This window comes from Poecilia formosa, unplaced genomic scaffold, assembly GCF_000485575.1.
Source record: "Poecilia formosa unplaced genomic scaffold, Poecilia_formosa-5.1.2 Scaffold32, whole genome shotgun sequence".
Classification (NCBI taxonomy): domain Eukaryota; kingdom Metazoa; phylum Chordata; class Actinopteri; order Cyprinodontiformes; family Poeciliidae; genus Poecilia; species Poecilia formosa.
In genome coordinates this window covers 2,234,952-2,256,373 of record NW_006799971.1, presented here as the reverse complement: position 1 = coordinate 2,256,373, position 21,422 = coordinate 2,234,952, and the positions used below count along the sequence as shown (strand labels likewise).

At 40.9% G+C, this 21,422-nt stretch overlaps 1 protein-coding gene across 4 annotated transcripts in view; it reads left to right on the top strand.

The window, feature by feature from the left end:
• The first annotated feature begins 668 nt into the window (after positions 1-668).
• LOC103136426 (protein ELFN1-like) overlaps positions 669-21,422 on the top strand; it is a 128,396-nt gene continuing 107,642 nt past the window's right edge. For 2 of the 4 annotated variants that reach the window (XM_007549670.2, XM_016670300.1), the window contains exon 1: positions 669-1,683. The gene's annotated coding sequence lies outside the window, so the exon portion shown is untranslated. Of the gene's footprint in view, positions 1,684-9,694; positions 13,344-21,422 lie in introns of those variants that run through there. The other 2 variants (XM_016670299.1, XM_016670298.1) reach the window with 2 other exon arrangements.

Sequence of the window (21,422 nt, the reverse complement as noted above, 5' to 3'; positions counted from 1 at the left end):
CCTGAATATATCAAATATAGCTTAAAAGAAATTAAAATGCCTTGAAAATTGGCCTGTGACTTTTTAAGAAACTCCTGCTTTTTCTGGAACTTTGCCTTCAGAAAGTCAGTTTCCTCTGTTAACCCTTTGACAACAACTTGAAACAACCAATCAGAGGCAGGAGGAGGGTGTGTGCAATGCTCCCTCCTTATCTCTCACCCCGTTACCCTCTGCTAAGCAGCAGCTTTTCCCCGTCAGTAGAGCCTGACATGAATGCTACCGCTAGTTAGCATGGCCACCGATGACGGGAACTGAATGGGTTTCCTGTAATGGTAAATTGTTTATCTACCATTAGCACATAGCAGCAAGTACATGATGATGATTGACAGCGCTAAGACAATCCTCCTGGCTCTGATTGGTTGTTTTTGACCGGGAGCTGTTTGTTTCCAAAAGAAGCACAGGAAGGAAGTAGAGGAGACTGATATTTTCACATTTTTTTTCTGTCATGACATGGTGATAGTTTAAACAAATATGTAACAAAAATAATAATTATTTTAACTAAATTTACATACTGCAGATTTAACAGCAGGGGTTCTAATAACAAAGTTGTTTAATTTCTAATCATTGTCAGTGTTAGATTATGACACTGTAATAATTTATTTTACGGCTTTTTACACATCCCTACCAGGGAGTGCCAACAGTGTCTGTATTTGATGTGTGTGTTTGCCTGCAAAAGTTAATCTGACCACATAATGCTGGCAGGACATTACATCGCTCTATAGTGCATTTAGGCAAGCAGCCAGCTTCAAATATCGCCGAATGTTCAATCTGGAAGGGTTTCTGACTTGATAGAGGAGGAAAAATAATAATAAAACACACCAATCACTCTTGAAAAATTACAGCAAGACTATTTCCCAGCTGCGTGCCTATTTCACTCTCCCAAGGAACTCCCACTCGCCTGGATTTCATACGATTTCATCAAAAAGTTTCCCCAGATTGACTTTGAAGAGGAGAGGGGGGGCTCTATCTTGCTCTCCACACGGAGAACAACAAGCACCATCTCCCTGCTTCAAGTGCGGTGCAAAGCCTCCTCTCCTCCGCCGAAACAGCTGGTTGTTGTTCGCTTCAGTTCAGAGGAAAAAGCGGCGGGCTGGAGGTGATTGAAGCGCGAGCGCTATAGGAAGAAAAGAGGCGGAGAGAGAAAGAGATAGAGAGAGAGAGAAACTGAATTCCAGCGAATTAATCACCGTCTGTTCCTTGTGCGAGAGGGAGGTAGAGTCAAAGCAGTCAAACAGAGGAGAAAGGAGAGAGAGATGGAAAGGAAAGGAGGAGGAGGAGGAGGAGAAGTGGTGCCTGACGCAGTGTGAGAAGCAGAAACTGAGAGGAGACGAAGAAGCGGTGGGGTGGGGGGTGAGAGAGAGAGAGGGAGGCAGAGCGGCATCATATCAGACGCTGCTTAGCATCCGAAAAAATCTCAATCACCTCGTCAGGAGCCGGCGGAGCCCTCTTCCCGGTCACAGCTGCTCTCAGAAACCGCACGAAGACACAGGACGCGAGCCGGAGGGTAAAACAGTCCAATAACAGAAAACAACAACAGAAAGAGACACCGCACGTACACAACACCGCCAGAGGCAGCGCGCGCGGACCCGCCGTGCTGGAGGAGCGCCGTCTCCCCGCGTGCTGGCACATCTGGATCCATATCAGGTTAGAGTCGCATCTCTTTTTTTTTTTCTTTTTTTTTAAAGGAAACCCCATTAACCGTCAGCATCATATGTATAGAGAGTGTTTTGGTTCATATATGTTGTCTGCTTTTTGGGGAGGACCGGGACCGCATGGCGCATGGGCAACTTTGAAATATGTCAACATCTTTATGGCGTTCCTGCGGTTCTGAAATCAGTCTATTGCTCTCTCTTTGAGTGTGTGTGCGCGTGTGTGTGCGTGCGCGCATATTGGTGACGAATGGAAGGAATTCAATGATTGGCTCGATCATCTTATCTCCAAGCCCTTGTGCGCGCTGATAATGGGGATTGGTGAGGGGAGCGGGAGAGAAGGTGGGCGAGGGGGAGGAGGAGAGAGGGGGTGTAGATCCAGATGACCACCTCTCTGAATGTGTACAATGGATTCAGTCTGAATTCTGCAAATTCGGCCAGAGTCTTATCTTTGGTATTTATTGATGAGTCTGACACGTGCCAGGTTTTGTGGACTAATGAGCCGGTCGCTTGGAATTAATCACGTCTTTGTCCCAGGACGGGCTGCAGTGCCGGAGTCCTGGAATCCGTGCTGCAGTCCGGGACGGGAGCAGAGGCAGTCCCTATCCAACATGAGGCATGCTGAACTGTAGCTCTGAGTTGACAGATTTGAAGCATTTTGGTATTCTAAACTTCAGTGCTTTCATTACACCTCAGTCAGTGCTCACAGGATACAAAATCTCATGAAGCAGCAACCTATTAGATCCCAATAGGCACGTGCCTCCTGGTTTAAATAAAATCTGGTCTTCAACAAATACAGTTGTAACCAATTTAGATGGTTGCTTATGCTGTCCCATAGAGATAAAGTTATTTTATTGAAATATCAGTTAAAGTGACAGAGGTTTATTTTTCAGCTTAAAGAAGCATAAAATAATGGTGACTGTCCCGTACCCCACCTGTTGCTGTACTCTGCCGGTAGGGATTGGCGATATGAATTTAGAATTTTATCGCAATATTTTGTGGTGCTATTGTGTTGATACCGATAATGATAAAAAACAAAACAAAAAAAACAATTACTTATTTTTTTAAGCAATAAATAGTATTTCAAGACAGTGACCTCATAGCAGAGCATTCATACTGCCATAATCAAATATTGTTCTTGAAAAGCATTCTTGTCTTTTCAATAAGCTTCTTCAGGACACCACTTACTTAAAAAAAAAGTGTGATTTAAAATGTAGCAATTAATAGCATTTTGGAATTTACTGTATTTATTGATGCCCTCGCAAAACCAAAAGTGGAAGAAATAGCTAAACTAACATTTACAATCTATCAGTTTTGTTTTAAATTAACATCAATAATTGAAATTTATCATGACAATGATATATCAAAATAGGTTTTTCACGATAAATGATAAACGATGTGATAAAAGCCCAGCCCTAACTGCCAGATAGATGTCCTGAATACAAGTTGGTCAAATTTTTCTTTTGTGTACAAGAAAGACAAATTAGGCTACTTGGATATGCAGTTCAGTCTAGAAAAAAAATGAATAAAACTGAGTTATCACTTCTGTTATGATTGTTTCCTTTTCAAAAGTATGTAAGACTTAAATTGCCTCTCAATAGCAAGGCTGATCTCTCTATTTCATCTTAAATCTAAATTCTCTCTTTAGATGTTTACTGGAAGCCAGAGCGTAAACTGTTTTAAGTTTGACAAGTAGAAAGAAGTAAAATGAGCCGGAATTAGAGTATCACCACCATCATCCCTGTTTTTTTTATTTTTTTTATTAACTCAGTCAGTTAGATACGTCCCTCTATAGGAGACTGTAGTTAAGGCTAAATTATGAATTTTACTGACCAGCAGACATTTATCTTGTGTGAAAACAACAGATCTTTATCTCTGTCAAGAAAACTTATTGTCAGTGCATCGCCTCTGCAGATGAACGTTCAACAACAATTTAGCTTAAAAACAGAAACATGTCATTTTTACCACTGATCTTTTAATTTAAAATTTTTTTATCTCCAAAAGAAAACAAAGATTCCTTAGTTGTTGTTTTTTTTTACACTTTAGTACATGTTATTATTACAGCAACCTTACATCTGAAGAAAGGATGAATAGAGTTATTTCATACATATTCAGATGTTTTAGAGTTTCTATGAAAGCTCCAATATAGTGGAGCATTCATAATTTAGGGTTTTTTTTGTAGTTTTTACATATTTTCTTTACATTTTCGACACAAATGTCCATGCTTAACATTTTCAACCATTTGTACTTAATTTCATGTGAAACATCTATGTCTAAATCACTGTCATGAAAATCTTATGTGCACGATGTCTGCACCTTGCTAGACTGTTTTTTAAATTGTCAGTGAATTGTAATTCTGTGAAGTGTGCCTTTAATTGTAACAAGTAACGGTGAATTCACAACAGGAAAAAAAAGCCCATCACAACAAACAAATCTTTACAATTTAGAGTTGGTATGAATAAAGAAATCCTGAGACACAGGTGCACTAAACTGTAAAAAGTTTTTCTTTAGATTCAGATTCACATTTATTTGTATCCCAAATGGGCAATTGATGTTTAAGGGGGCAGTACTACATAGTTTCCAGGCACATAGTATAATTTTACTATGTGCCTATCAGGTCACTATATTATAAAAATGCTATATATATTCAAATATGGCTTAAATGAAAGTTGACTTTGTAATTTATCGCCTTGAAATTGGGCCTTTGTCTCTTTAAGTAACTCCTGCTCTTTTTGAAAGTCCGCCTTCAGGAAGTGCAACACAACATGGCTCCTCTTTTAACCCTTTATCAAAGTTTTACCAGTGTTTCACTGAAAAGTAGCTCGTATCATGAGCTCAGCAGATGATCAGTTCCTCTAGATGTTTGCTAATTGCTGCTGGCTAGTCTGAAGGAGCTGAGTGGTAGAGGGGAGAGGCTTGGAAACTGCAGTTCTAAGGAGGAGCTGCGTCTCAAAGGGAGGTGAGGGGAGGTTACATCCACCCAAGTGTTTTACACAGCTGAATGGTTGCCATGGAGATTAAAGGATTTCTCAAACATGCATAAAAGATTCAAAGCAACACTCCAGGTATGTGAATAACATTGTAGCACAATGTAAAGCTCAAAACGTTGATTTTACATAATTCTGCCCCTTTAGTGTTGACTCTTATTGTTCAGTCATATTATCTTAATTCCTCAGTATTGCTAAAAGTCATATCAATTATCAACATGTTCAAAAACAATGCACCATGTTGCTAATTTATTTACATGCAACATGGGTGCTTAAGAACATTCAGGGCTTTGAGGATGGCACCAAAGCATGTAGGCACTGCTTACTGCCATGATGAAAGCGTCAAGAAAGCAAACATTTAACGGAAGAGTAGCATTTATCCATCCAGTAGGAATTCACACTGAACATGACAAAGAGCAGCAAAGCTCTCATAAGAGCTTTAGATGTTCAGAAGCTCCAACCGAGCATGCACGCTCCAACTCAGACAGAGATGTGTAAGCACCTACCTCCACGCCTGTGTTTGAGCAGTTCAAAACACAGGAGCTCACTGGATGATCCGTGAGAAGCAAAGTCACTCAACCAGTTAAACGTTGGCTGCTCCACTATCTTTTGTAACGGATGTTGTTGCCACTTCGTCCCACAGGGCATGGACTACTAACAGAGTTTTCCCACTGACTGACTCCAATTGTTGGCTGAGTGCCACAGACAGAGAGAAGGAAAGAGAAGAAGAAAAAAAAAATGAAGGCAAAAAGATTAAATGAAAAAGGGCAAGGGGACTCTGATCATAATAAATAGACATGATGTGGCTCCAGTATAACAGCTTCATTCACTCGTATTTCGCATATTATCTTTTTGGGGATTGAGAAATGATTGACTGGCTCGTTTCGGGGCCAGACATCCTCTGTCACAGTGAAGCAGTCACTATTTCTGGGAATTCATTGATAACCATCTTTGAGGTTTGCTCATCTTGCTTTCATCCTGCATTAGTACTGCAGTGCTTGCTGCAGCAGACACACGAGTTGTAAAGGGGCACTTCAGATAGGGCAGGGAGGGGGGGAAAAAACCCCAACAACTTCTTAAACCTTAACAAATCCTGCTCAATAAAGCCGTCCAACACATCTCTGTATGCAGCTACACACAGTGAAAGCCGTTTTATTTCTGCTTTGGCAGCAGAAGTGTCAACGGCAGTGGAACTCTGATGGTTACGTCCGTAATAAGGCAGGAGGAAACATTAAAAATCAGCTGTAATGAAAAGTGACATCTTTAGTGGAGAGCAATTGCCGGCATGTCTGGAAGTACAAAATGGATGAACAGTGATGGGTTTAACGTCGGCGCTGTCACATCAATGTGAATCTCCAGTTCTGCTCTAACCTTCACCTGAAGTTTTGAAGGACTTTTTTTCTCCTTTACCTTATCTTTTACCTTAGCCCCAGTCTTTGTGCCTGGAGTTGTGCTACAAGTTCATAGAAGTACATCGGTTCCCAGCTCAGCATGTCCGCACATCCTTAAAGAGTCTTAAATTCATTTATCTAAAATCAAAGCCTTAAAATGATTTAATTTCATTTGTTTAAAAATGTAAATTGGCCTTTAATATATGAATCACATATATGAAATTTTGTGGTGGCATTACTATTTAATCTAGTGTATTCAATATAGTCTTTTTTTCTCATTAGACTTTCCTGTCAGGCTAAAGTTTGAGGGTAACGTTTGAGTCGTTTCTTGATTGCGTTCTGTGACTCAATGCTGTTGAGGGTATCGGTACCTTGCTAGCCAGCAAATGTACATTAGCAGCCATGTTAGCAGGAACCATTGGCTCTGGTTCCTGGAATGGAAATTTAGGAAGAAGAAAAACTAGCCAGCTTAAAAAAAAGCAAGCTAGCTAGCTAACAAGCTCACTTTTTTGCCTTTTGTTAATCTTTGACGTTTGATCACTTCTATTGCCAACCCATATGATCCTTCATTCATTCTGTGCAACAATGCTTGGCAAAACAGGTCTTAAGACTGCTTCTTTTGTACAATTCTGATGCGTTATATGTCTTAAGTTTCATTCAAAATTATTTGAAAAGATCATAGAAAGTCTTAAATTTGAATTGGTGGAAACCCTGCATCTGCTTACTACAGTTTCCAGAAATATGAAGCTCGTAGTTGGCTAAATTTCACCATCAGATCACATTAGTTGTTATGTGCCATAGACATCCCTAATTCAAGAGAAAACTGCTCTTCGTAGACACGTTGGAGCGCAGAATATTCACAGCGTCTTATGTCATAATGTTGATCTCTGTTGAGAGCAAATGCCCCAAACTGTGGAAGCAAACCTGCATGCAAAGTAAACGTGACACCTCTCCGCTGGCTGGATCTGAAGACATATTTTAAGTATGCAGCGCATCTGCTGAGAAACTGTCCAAGATATTTAACTCAAGTTTGGGTTATTTAAAAAAAAAAAAAAACAACTTGGTATAATATAAATGCTATATTCTGAAAAAATAAAGTGTCAGATGTGGTTCTTGTTAAACTGAAAAAAAAGAAAACAGGATCCAACTTTTAAAAAAAAATTAGTTCATTTGTTACAAGTAATCAAATTATGTTTATCTAACTAAATGTATTAAGTCTGTGAATTATTATTTTTGACAAATAATTTCTAATAAATTAGTGTTAGATTTTGGTAATTAATTTCAGGTATTTAATTGAACAAAAACCCATTAATGAGTTGATCCTTTTTATCTTTAATAAACTGAATAATTGCATGACTTCTTATTTAGAAAATAAATTTACTTAAAACGCGCCACTTTCGAAAGAAGTCTTTTTTTCAATACAAAATGTTTTGATGAGGGTTTTTTTATTTTTCTTTGGCATTATCGAAATTGTTTTATTTCGCAGTATTTAGAGGGAAACACTTTTCTTTGCATCACACGGGTCACATAATCAGCAACTGGGTGCTGCCACTGATGCAACCCACGAAGAAGAAGATTTCAATCTGGAAAGACTCAGACAGAGAAAAAGGAACAATTAAAAGATTTAATGACAGGAATGAATAATAGTTCTTTGGCGCTCGGGCCCCGGCAGCTGATTTGAGCTGAGGTTTGATGTGAACTCGATGAACATCCTGATAACTGATTAGGGATGCTCTCCCCCAAAAAAGGGGCTGAGGCTGGGGCCGAGGCCCGAGGAAAAGTGAGACCTAAAACTTGTGTGCTGACTTGAGGATTCAGGGAGAAAAGTACAGTACAGGTTGTCAGCCAAAGGAGTGCAGAAGACTAGAAGGTGAGAAGCTGGTAGGAGGAATCAAATTTGATTGATAGAGGGGTTTCATGATATCATGATGCCCAACTGAAGAATGAAGGCCTGCTAAGAGATAAATAATACCAGGCAAGAGACTGAAGAATAGTTGAAGGTGCAGAGCCGGGCAGGAGATGGGATCAGCTAGATGACACAAAATCATCTGGAGAAAGGGTGGAGGATAGGTGCCAGCTGTAAGGGAGCCACGTTGAAAAGTATGAGGGAAAAAGAAAACAACTGAGACATCGGCCTACAATGAGAGAAAGGCTGGGACATGGGCAAGCTGAAGGGGCAGGCAACACTGGGACATGGGCCAGCTGCAGGGGCAGAGCAACGCTGGGACATGGGGCAGCAGCAGGGGCAGAGCAACGCTGGGACATGGGCCAGCAGCAGGGGCAGAGCAACGCTGGGACATGGGCCAGCAGCAGGGGCAGAGCAACGCTGGGACATGGGCCAGCTACAGGGGCAGAGCAATGCTGGGACATGGGCCAGCAGCAGGGGCAGAGCAACGCTGGGACATGGGCCAGCTGCAGGGGCAGAGAAAAGCTGGGACATGGGCCAGCTGCAGGGGCAGAGAAACACTGGGACATGGGTCAGCTGCAGGGGCAGAGAAATGCTGGGACATGGGCCAGCAGCAGGGGCAGAGCAATGCTGGGACATGGGCCAGCTGCAGGGGCAGAGAAAAGCTGGGACATGGGCCAGCTGCAGGGGCAGAGAAACACTGGGACATGGGCCAGCTGCAGGGGCAGAGAAACACTGGGACATGGGCAAGCTGCAGGGGCAGAGAAACACTGGGACATGGGCCAGCTGCAGGGGCAGAGCAACGCTGGGACATGGGCCAGCTGCAGGGGCAGAGAAACGCAGGGTTACTGGGATGGCACGGAGCCAGACTGCTAGATGAGCCAGCTGATGGGTTACTGAGATAGCTTCAGGGAAACCGAAAGAGGTTGGCAGTAGGGCTGTTTGATTGAGGGACAAAGAAGCTAGAAGTTAACTTACGGGTTCAATCTTTGGAGGATGCGAACGAGAGTGATAACACAGAAACGAACCTGCAAGAAGCAGCATGGGAGGACACAAAAGGGACATATAGGACAATCACATGATAAGTTTACACCTTGGACAAGGTAGACCAACTACCTCCAGCGATTTGCGGAGTGCTCGTCTGGCACAGAGGGAAGCTATGGACACAGGGAAGAGATACATAATCATATCAAGAGAACACTGAAAAGGACAGGAGTGTTGGTGTAAAGTCAAGGGAGTGCTTGAAGACTGGTTGAACATAATCCAAAGCTATAGATGAGCATAAAGAAAAACTAAGATTCAAAATGAGGATAAAAAAAAAAACAGGGGACATATGGAAAATAAAATTACAGAGCAAGACCTGAGATTAAACATGAAATGAGCTATTCCGTCTAATAGCTGAACTGGACTGAGCAGAAGCGGAGAGAGACAGCTTATCAACAATAGAGTCAAAATGATCAGGGATGAAACAAGCAGAGATAAGATTAAAGTCGGTTGATGACATGAAACGGACTGGTGAAGGTTCAGCTTTATTGTAACACACGACTGATGAGGAGAGCGACGACTTGGGATTGCTTGCGGAGTTAGCCCCTCAGGGAACAGGTTATGGCCGTGGAACAATTTTGTAAAAAGCTGGAAACTCGAACTGCTGAAATGAGGGTGAAGCTGAACCAACTACATAGAAGATCCCCCACAAAAAAGGGCAGCCGCCGATGGACTGAATTTAAAATGGGAAATAGAAAGGAAATGCCATCTTAAACTCATCGAAAAGCTTTGACGTGTTGAGACATGCCATCCGAATGAACTTCACTTGGACCCGGCAATGGGGTTGGGGGTTCAGACTCTAGATGGGACTGTGAGCTTTAGGATACCTGCAAGTACTGATTGCTGTAGTGACAGACACACAAGAATGACTGGTAAGTGTCTAATGGCAATTGGCCCAGAAGTGAGACTGGTATGAGCACATTTGAGTGTGGGACCGGGGTAAGCAAGAGAACTGACTACATAACCTGAAAGTGGCAGGATGGCCTGGGAAATAATCTGCTGATTTTGGGAGATCTTAAGAGATAAGAACTGAGAAGCAACCAATGGGACTTGAACAGGACGAAACATCAGAATATGGGACAGATCGGTTGATAGCGGCGAAGCAAGTAGACCAGGAATATCCAGAAGTTCAAACTAAGAAAAACCTAAAACTTAAGCTAGGAAAAAGATAACTTGTTGATCACCTGCTGGAATAGTGACTGCCAGACCATTTAAATCCTCTGGATTCTTCTGTACTGTGCTACCAGAATGAAATATGAAACATCAACTACTATACATTGTGCGTCTGGAAAAAAAATCCTATAAATCGGATGCTAAAAACACATGTTTTACATTGAACCATTTCTATTTAAGGTTGCTTTTGATAAGTAGTGAATGGACACTGAGCAAAAATTTAACAAACAATGATTGAAGAATGACCCTCGTCAACAAGAATTTAAGGCTGATTAATAATTAGTAAAAGTGCTGGACGGACTCAACCGAACCAAAGAGGAATTATTAGCCGACTTCATGTTACGTTGGCAAGCCACTCTACTGCACGTATCGCCGTCGCAACAGGGCAAAAGTCCACAATTAGGCAATTGATAATTTATGCCTCAAGCTGCTGGTATGTGAAGGCCAGCCGAGACGCTGTAAGCGAGCCCCTGCTCCAGACGAGTTTAACCAATGAATCGACTGTTTAGGGCAGAATGAATCTACGTAGCTGAACATGCACAACGACAATAGCCACGGGCGTCTTGTTAACAAGCTTAAGGGGTTGTATTGTTATTAGTCATAATCAAGCTAACATCACCTGCATCCGGCAGCATTACTCTACTCGGTCGGTTAGATTGAGCAAAGTACTAGGCGTTATACTAGCAGCTCCTACGCCGTTGTGAATGTCTCCAGGCTCAAGTTGCGGTTCAAAAAATGAATTACGATGTGTTAACGCCACATAAAACGGTTTTAATTGCAGAACAAAGTTACAGAGGACACAATATGGGAAGTGGAGGAAACTCCGGTATCAAATCGATGCAGGAATGTCAAAGAGTTGGCCACGTAGGTAAAACACGGAGCTTGCAGAACAGCCGGGACACAACTGAAGCCGGCAATGCACCCAGAAGCCCGCCCATGCTGCCGGGCCTGGGTAGCATAAATTGTAGTATCCCTCAGATGACAAGGAATAGTGGGCTGACTAGCGACAAATATCTAATGTGAACCAGATGGATAAATGCGGTGACCAAACGACCCGTGAAAGATGGGCTTCACTGCTCTCTGCAGTTGAGTGCACATGCGTCTGCTATTTATACGAAGAATAATCCCTCTATGGCTGTCTGGATTCTAACATACACCTAGCAGCTCTTACGCAAAAGCTGGTCATCTGCTGACGCACAGGTGTAGACCCAGAGACTTAGAACTCATGTTATGTTTAAAGGCGCCTCGGAGAAACAGGTGACGATGTTTTAACTAAGTCAATGTTCGGGTAAAAGTCCTTGAACATTAGAACCTGAGTGGCGCATGTATATACGACCAACATGTTCGGGACGGGATAAACTAATGAAAAATGTCTGCGTTACGAAGTATTGCGAGACACAAATGAGACATGAGAATGCTACGTCTTACCCTGGTAGCTTGAAACAGGCGTAGTGAGGAAAAACCTCACTACGCCTGTTTCACTACCGAGGCGGGAGACGCTGCTTGAAATCATCGAGGAATCTCTTGGATCTGAGGAGCGTCTAAGGGGAAAAAGAAGGGGCCGAGCCACAGCTAAATGGCTTTCATGACAGCAAGCCGAGGTAGAAGGACGGGGAATCATGAAGCGGTAGAGAAGCTGTGACGTGCAGATGAACGGATTGAACGCAGCTGGGAACCGGCTGATGGCTTGGGTGTGGATCCTGATCCTTGGGTGTGATTGATGATTGGATGCGCCGGGTGAGGTCCAGCGCTGAGGTTGGAGATGAGCATGACGCCAATGGGCGAACGGAGGGGGCGGAGTCTTCCAGCTTGAACTTTTGCTATAGCTCCATGACAGACAGGAAGTAGTCAGAGGATGATGGCGTCGCATGTTTTTTAATATTTAATATTTAATATCGCATGAATAAACTTATGTATGATTTTATTTGCGTTTCTTATTTAATGGAAACACCACAACTGCAAAATTGTGTTTTCTTACTTAATGGAATATAGACAAAGTCTTGCACACATTTGTAAAATAGTGATTTGAATCAATCTGCTGGGTTTTCCTTGTTACAAACTTTCTCAGCTACTTTGACTAATCAGTTGATCATACATTTGATAAATGGGATCAGTTGGAGCGTATGTATGACTGAACTGAAATTATTGTTTTTGTAAAGCACCTCAAGATGACAATTGCTGTGGATTGCCGCTGTAGAAACAGCGGCAATCCGCTGTCAGTATTCCGCTGAACAGAATACTTTTTAGAGCCATGTGCAAACTTTGAAAATAAAATCTTGTGCGTCTTGAAGATGTGGGAGAGTTCTACCGCATGATTGCCTTGAGAAGCTTAAAACCAGAAATTTCTTCACTTTAAATACTAAAACACATCAGCAACATTTATGTAAATGATGCACTTCCAAGGGTAGAGAGACGCACAAAAGAGACGTGACACGGCCCTAAACATGCACGCGCTGCTGACGCACACCTTCCAGCCCAGAGTGCACACGCTCAGGCGAGCACACCGATTAATGATGTACCACCGTCCCTGCAGGGGGCTAGTTAGCATTTCAGGAAGATTGCACAAACACTGGGGAACTGTAATTAGGAAGTTATTGTTACAAGTTGCAACTCACCCACACATACACAGTTGAAGGCACATACACACATGCCCATGCAGAGAATGCAAATAGAGAAAAGAGGGCGCTAGTTATTATCGGTACTTACCTATCAGTCATTTGCCACGGTCTTCATGCTAATGTTTGTCAGGCCTGAGAAAGGCAGCAATAACATGTCACCGGCTGACATGTAATTTCCTTGAATAAGTCAAAGAAAAAGATAAATCCTGAATCACAGGACCACCAAAAAGTATGCTAAAGTGAAGCGGTTACATTAAAGGAAGGATATGATATGTTAGGCTCAGGAGAACTTGTATAAAAGTTTTATATGACATTCAACTTCGTCATTGTTTGTCAAAGCAGAAAACTCGTTCTAAAATGCATTTTTCTTTCAAACGAAGGGCTTTTGTAAGTCGTCTGGTACAGCATTGTGTAAACAAAAAACAGATTTTTTTTTCTTTTCCATTACAAAAAAGACCTTGGATGTGTAAATGGCAACACAGACGAAATGGTGTGGACATTCTTACTTTCCCTGTTGTTCCAGCTGAGCAGAAAACGTGAGTAAGATTCTTAAATAATCTTATCATTGGAAACACTTTTTTGCCTCAGGATTGTAAAATAATGTGAATCTTGGCTTCAAAGAGGAAGCTGCAACTCAACCAGTGTGGCCGTTAGCTCTAGTAGATTAAGCCACAGACGATTAAGGCGTTAATTACACTAAGAACCCAATTAACACAAAAAAACTTGGACCATTTTTAAATAGATATTTTTAGAGTCGGTCAATGCTATCCTCACCAACTCTCATACTCTGGTCCAACCCTCTGGGTTGCAGGCCAGCAATCCCTGGCCCCTAAAGAAAGCACTTTTAGGGCTTCAACTTGGGAAGGAGAGCTTTGATCAAAAGGCAAAAATGATGACACACCCTAACAGCAATAGGCCCTTAACAGTGCATCTGCCACATGGTGGTCAAAACCCTGTCTGTGACTGCGGTAATAGCCCATCAGGTCTAAGAAGAGGCTTCTCTGTTTGTTGGTGCGTAATCACACAAAGAAATTCCTTTGGTCCGCTTGTTTGGCCCGGACAAACAGTCGGCTATTTTTTTTCCGTTTGGTGCGGTTTGCATTCAGATTGTGCAAAGCCAGGTTGATAATCGATGCTCCTGTTCGGCAGAAATGAACAGGGACTGGACAGATCAAAGACTGAGAAAAAAAACTTCAGAAGTCCTGCATGCTGCATTTTTGTTCTGTACATTTGGTGTTGTTACATCTGCAAAACCATTTTGAATGTCAAGAGCAGCTCATAGAACGCGTGTTTTGCGATGTCACAATTTCAGCACGTTAGCAAGCCTGACTGAAGGGCTAATTTTTATCATAACGCCCAGCAACGGTGGCTTGTGAAGTCCAAAAAGAGGCACATTTTCTGGAGTTGCTTCAGATCAAGGTTGGTCTGTATTCACACCAGATGCAAACCGTACCAGAATTCATTTGGAAGCTGCCTCAAAAAGTGGATCTGTGCCCGATTGTGTGGTCCGCACCAGGATTCACATGAGTGTGTTCACACGTGTGAACACACTCGTGTGAACAAACAAGAACCTCTTCTAAAAGACTAAATTGATAGCTTTCAGCCTTGTGGTCACAGACTTTTCTTTTTTGTTGAGAGGAAGCTAGATTTCCTTGAGCCCTCTCACCATATATAGCTTGTGTCAAAATCCATTTTCAAAGTCAGTAAGGTTCTGCTCTGGTTCAGGCAGTGCTCACAATGTGAGAGCCATTTTCTCACCAACATGTCATTTTTCAACAAATATCCCTTTGCCACACTTTTACCATCATCATCTAAAAATGCACAGGTATACAGCTTACAGTGATGGAGCAGTGATGTGGAAATGGAAAGCAGCAAATCTGGAACTGAATGCTTCACTCTTCACATCTGTAAGGGGAGAAAGTACACGGAGAGAATGAAGGGTAGGGTTTAGTAGAAATATAGCAACAGGTTTAACATGAATGCTTCTGAAGTTACTCTTTAACTAGACACTCAGTTTTCCTTGATAGTTTCAGATTCTATTGGTACACTGCTACAAGATGCAGTTAGTGAGCAATGGTGCACTGACTAACTGCATCTAGTAGCTGTAATAAAGAAAATAAAATAATTATTCTTGGGGCTGAAAAAAAATCATCATCTGAACTATCATTTTAAATCGCTTCTTAAAACTCATTTTTACTCTTTGGCATTTAATTGACGTGTGTTCTGTTTTGTCATTTGTGTTGTTGTTTTTGTACAGCACTTTGGTGCAGTTTTATACCTTTTGTAAAGTGCTATATAAATAAATTTGACATTGACATTGACATCTATGATGTTGTATTTATGGTTTGATTCCACTAAAGTTCACGGCTCAAAGACGACTCCATGACAAAGGCTCCCCAAGCAGAAGCTTCAATTCTTTTCTTGAACAACATATTCATCTCCTAAAGGAGCAGCCTCAGCAGCTGTTCTTACATTATAATCAGTCACATAAGTGGAAAAGGGACTGGGAGTTTCAAAATGCTCCAAAACAATCAGGTCACACAGAGATTCAAATGTTTTAACCTCTACTGAAAAGCACCAGGTCTCTGACAAAATGTGCATCTACCTACCAGACTTCTGCCCGGTTCTAAATCTGTCAATATGCTTTAAGTACCAGCTCAAATGCTTTGAGCAGAGCATTACTTAACAGGCTTGTAAATCTTGACTGAGACTTACTAACGAGAAGATATGCTTCCTGAGCTTTACCTGTAAAACTGCACTGCAAAAGCAAGGTGTGTTCTTCATGTGACCCAGAGCTGTTTTCAGCTACATGTTCAAAAAGTGAGAAGAATATATCAGGATCACGTTTATTAAACTGAGGAACCAAACAAAGGTTAGTGGACACGTCAAAAACTCTCAAAGGCACAAATCAAGTATGCAAAGTCTGCACTGCACTACTTAAACTTAATCTGTGCTCCTCAAGTTCAAGCTTCCTCAGTTCCATTTCCAGAATCACTAATCTTTCACATGGTTCAAACGTCAACTCTGGGTTTCATTGATCAACGTGTTTTTTGTTTCATTTTTTTTTTTTTGTTGAAGTATACTGATTCAGACTAGTTCTCCTTGAATTTGCCTCTTATCACCAACATCCATGTGAAAACGAACAGTTTTCACTGACTGCTCCCTTGAACAGTGACTCGATAACCCACAGTTGGAGCTTTCAAAAACTCAATCGTTGCCATTAGTCCCAAAAGTATCCTTCATAACCTGGCGTTAACGGAAGAAACAAACAAACAAAACAAAACCAGCAGAAGCATTGCATTCATAAAGCAAACAGCAGCACCCATTCTTAATTTTATCACCAAACCAGACAGAACACTAATGGACGAGTCTCTGCCTGTTACAGCCCAGCTCTAGGGCCGGAACAAACACATGGAGCTAATATAAGGTGTGTGTATTATAAGAAAATAATCTATTTAACGAAACTCAAACAATAATGTGATTGATCAGTTATCACTGTGTTTCCATTCCAGATGTACGCAAAACTTTTTTTGATATTCTGCTAAACACAATTTCACAATTGCTGTATTTCCAATAAATAATACTATTGTGAATAAGCTTGTTCACGCAGAGTCATTAAAAAAAGGTACCACACATCATCCTACTTCCTGTTGGCTTCTTCGCTTTTTCTGCCAGTAGTAACAGCCAGTTGTGCACTAATTTTGAAAAAGCTGAAAAATCACCTCATTCTAATGCAAAAAACGTTTTTATTGGAAAAACTTCACTTATTTTTTTAAACTGGCGTGTTTCTATTAAGCAGATTTTTGTAAGTCCAGTTTCCGCAATTTTATGGTTAGCAGAAAACAGAGCCATAACAACAAATGGCCTTGATGTGTGGAAATATTATGAAAAACTTCCAGTTTACATGAAGTTTTGTGGTGACACATTTGCTCAGACAAGATGACGAGGGCATCAAAGTAACAATGCTGGTCAGAACCTGAAATTATATTTACCTGAGTTAAAAAATTTAGGACAAAAACATCTAATCTACTCCCAAATGAAATACAGCCTCCTTAGAATAAAAGTGCTCTATTTTGTAACTTTATAACTATATAGTCATTTTTCCTCCCCTTTCACTTCCAATCCTCATCTTTAACTACATCTAGTAGACATACTTAAACATAGTATTTCTGGTTTGTTAGGCTTTCCAGATACTACTCTCAAACAACATTCATCCCAACTTCCTCATCCACAATGGATAAATCAATATATACAACTTTCCTTTACAAGGCTATTTGAGAAAGCGAAAAATTCTCTTAGGTTTCTAAAGGAGATTGAATAAGGTTTTAAACTTGTAACCATAAACACTCTTGAGGGACATGACAGAGTATTCCTCTGTTCTTTGGTAATTTGCGCGAACATTCCTTAAGACTGCGCTGTAAGCATCTTATCCCAAATATGGGAATCGTTTTGGGGTCTTAGCATCGAGAATTTGGAGAGGCAGCTCTATTAGCTCGAACGTAGAGACGGCTCCCAACTATGACCTCATACCTCGCGTTCATCGCATGAATGATGAATGAGCTGCTTAATGTTTGCTGACGCATAACTTGCACGTTGCCACCGTGCCAGTTTAGAGGGCTAATCCCAACCTAGACTCTGTGGAAGAGGCCTTGCAGCCTCTCCGTTTCCCCTCCCCTGAACACTTCTTCTTCCCCTCCTTCTTGTTATTCTCGTTTCTCGCTATCTCCTGGCTGCGCACACCCACTTTGTGCAGGTTGGGGGTGAATGAGCAAGAGGGCGTGTTTTGAGTCAGCTAGTTTGTATTCCAGCTACTGCTACACTACCCCTCTCTGAAAATCAAGGAGAAAATTCAGTGCGGGGCTGAAAATAGGAGTAGAGAAACTCACAAATACGGGATAGAAGGTGAGAAGGCAGACAAATGCTGGGAGAAAGACTTGAGAGCTGGATTGAGATGCCACGCTGATATGAAGAGGAAAATATAACAAAAGGGCATTATAGGTGGATAAATCCTTCATTACATGTGCTTTTCTCCCCTCTAACCTGTTTTGTTACCTCTGCCCTCTGTCCCGCAGACAGCACAGCCTTTGTGGCGAAAAACGCGGCCTTGCACAAATCTAACAACCTCTCCTATTCTCTGTTCTGAGATGCTCTTCAGGGCTGAGAGGAGAAATTTCTCTGGCTGTCCCATAACCTAACAGAGACTGGAACTATTGAAATCGTATTAGCTCTCCTGAGCAAGTGGCACATCGTCTGTTTTTCCATTTCCAGACAAAGATCTGCAGTTCGAGCCCTGGCAGCATGAGACGGAGCTGGCAGACTGTATTTTTTTTTTTTTTTGTGGTAGTCTTCCCTTTCATCCTCCAGGCACCTTCGTTGTTTTCCTCCATTCTCTGGTGACAGATTTCTGGAAGATGTGTGTATCATTTATATACCACTCCGGGTGCTTGAGAAGCCTTGATGGCAGGTTCGACAGAGCGGAAGGCAAGAAGGAAGAACGTAGATGAATCTCTCTAGCTGAGTTTTGAATTCTCCATTCTGTTGGGCAAATTTGGATAAAGAAAATACATTTGTTTAATGGAAACATTGGAAACATGCCAATTACGAAGTTTTTTTTTTGTTGGGTTGGGTTGTTTTTTTTCGGCCATATTGAAATTAGTGTATTTCGCAAAACTGCAATGGAACCACTTTTTTTGCATCACGAGTCATGTGATCAACAACCTGATGTTACTACTGGTGTAAAAGACAAAGAAGATGACAGGAAGTTGGAGAAGTTCACATGCAGTTTTTGTTGTTTTTTTTTTGATTTTACCCTTGGCACTTTTGAAAAAAAAAAAAACCCCCCCCCGTTTTTTTGTTAAAAAAGTTTTTTCATTCGGATGAGGTGGTTTTCCAGCCGAATCAAAGCCGGTTTATTTAGCAAAACTGCAGAGGAGACACTTTTTCCAATTTATCAAAATTGGTTTATTTGCCAAAATCAGGTGATCCAGATGTTACTACTGGCGGAAAAGATGACAGGAAATGGTAGGAGGATTTTGGCTCAGCATGTTTTAAAAAAAGACTTATTGCCTGAACAAACTACTTCACATCTGATTTTAATTCCATTTCTCATTTAATGGAAGCACCGCAGATGAGAAATTGTTTTTTTCCGACATTAATGGAATATCGACAATGTCTTGCTCACATGTGGAATAGAAACACATCTACTGATGTCTAAAACAGAAGGCTGATAGCTAAAGGCCAAAAAGAATTCCATTCAGTCAACTTTGAAAATCATTAACAAAAGAATTTATTTCACAGCTGACATGCATAAGTGTGAAGTTATGCAATGAAGCCACTATGTGTATCTTGCTTTAATGGCTAATGTTTTCTGTGCACACACACACACACACACACACACACGCATGCACACTCCCTCACACATGCACACACACAGCTGAGACACACTGGGATGCACTGTGTCTGGGAGCTTCTTTAAATCTTAAGGCATCCAGAGAGCAATCATAAACGCCTGCCCTCCTCTCTGCACCGTTATTAAAAAAAGAGCAGTGACATTTTATTTTCCAGAAACTCATCATCTTTATGTGGATTGTTCTCTTGCCCCAGCAACTGTGGCTTAATATGAATTTACTCACACTTACAGGGGCACAGGTTTTGGAGCCAGCACAGATTGTTGTTGCAATATGCCGAGTTTTTAATTGTGTAAAATAGAACACAGTCAAACTTAAGGGAATAAATTAATGCGGCTCTCCACATGACTATTGCAAAATGAAAAATACCCATTTAATTTCTCCACATTTTATAACGTTAAAGCCATAAATCATATGTGTTTTCATGGAATTGTGTGTGCTATGTTTTTCTGTGATAATTTTTTTTTTTTTAAACACCTCAATTTCTATAAATCTATGGGGAAATTTGATTTAATTTATTCCTACTAAATTGATTTTTCCCCCCAACTTTTAGGTTTTAAATAAAGAAAAATAGCAACATTTTCTAAAATAAAAGAGGATGCATAATAAATTTGATTCTATGGCTTGTCGATATTTATGAAATATGCCATCAAATGGCTTCATGATAAAAATTAAAACAGACTTAAAAAGATATGCTTTTTTTATGCTAACAGAGCAGTTTAATGCATTAGAGAACATATGAGGTGTGACTAGGTGACAGAGTGATAGTAGTTCATCTCAAAGTTTGACAAGTGAGGAAGCAAGCCAAGGTCAAACACTGGTTTTCTCAGTTTTATAGTCCTGCAATAAAGTAGGAAAGCATGTCTGTTTTTCAGCAGCTCTGTCAATATAAATGAAACCTCCTTGTCTAGTATGTAATCCTGTAATTTCCCAGAGTTTGTGTAGGCGACCTCCAGACATTGAAGCGAACGGCGTGAAGAATCGAGTGTGTTTGCTCGCATCTGAATGCTCAGACGGAAACATGACTGCAGCGTTCACATGTGACAGCTGCTGAACGCCTGCGGTGCTGGAAGTGCGTACGCTGGGTGTTAAATGTGTGGGCGGAAGCGATGTAAGGTGTATGTGATTTTATAATGGTTGTTTTGATTCAGGCTATCATTTTTCTTATTTTGCTACTGTCACTTCGGTTTCTCCAGCATCACTTTGTGATGTGACATGTTGTCTAAAAGACTTTTCACATTTCAGTCTGTCTGAGTGTGTTGCTCAAACTCATTAGTAATTTCATCAGAGAATTTAAAGTGATATGCTTGATTGATGGAGAAGTTGCTATATGTGACTGGCCAAAATAAATAAATAAATAAAAAAAATCAGGAGCCAGTTTTCCTGGGGGCATTTGAGATTTTTTTACAGATTCTGAAAGAGTGGAGACTGAGCTTTCTAAAAAAATCAAACACATAGAAATAAAAAATAAATTAAAAAGAATTGGCCATTGAATTTTGGCACAAAATTAGTGAGAAAACATGTTTCAAAGTTTCAAAAGAATTGTCCTGTTACCTGATCAGCTTCATGTTATATTTATATTACCCTGCAATGAGTCTCAACAGGTATGAGTTGGAAAGTGTGCAGACTGGCGTTTCTAGTTAGAAATATATATTTTTATGTCTTAAGCTTTTATTCCATTTTAGAACAAGGTTGTGAGCTTAGCCTTTGTCATGGAGTCGTCCTTGAACCCTGAACTTTAGATGAATCAAACCACGCCTAAAAACAACATGGTAGACAATGTTCCTATCAGCCCAAAGTAAATTATTATTTCATGTATTCCAGCTACTCGATGCAGTCAGTCAGTGCACTACGCACCATTGCTTGCCCACTTGTTCAGTAGCTGAGTTTCCGTTGACCATATTATTGCACAATTTGACAGATCAAAAATAAATTTGCTTAATTTCGAAAACTCGTTTTTCAACAAGTTTTGGCGCTAGGATGAGCTGATTTTTTTGGGCCTTATCAAAATTGGTTTATTTGACAATTACATTTTATTTTTTTCCTGATGTTGACGCTGGCACAGACCAGAGAGAAGAAGAACCATGAAGCAGCATGGTTTTTAATCACTTATTGTGTGTGCTTTTATATGCATTTCTTTTTTAATGGAAACACTCCAATTTTTCCAACATTAGCAGAATATTCACAGGGTTTTGCAGACATTTATAA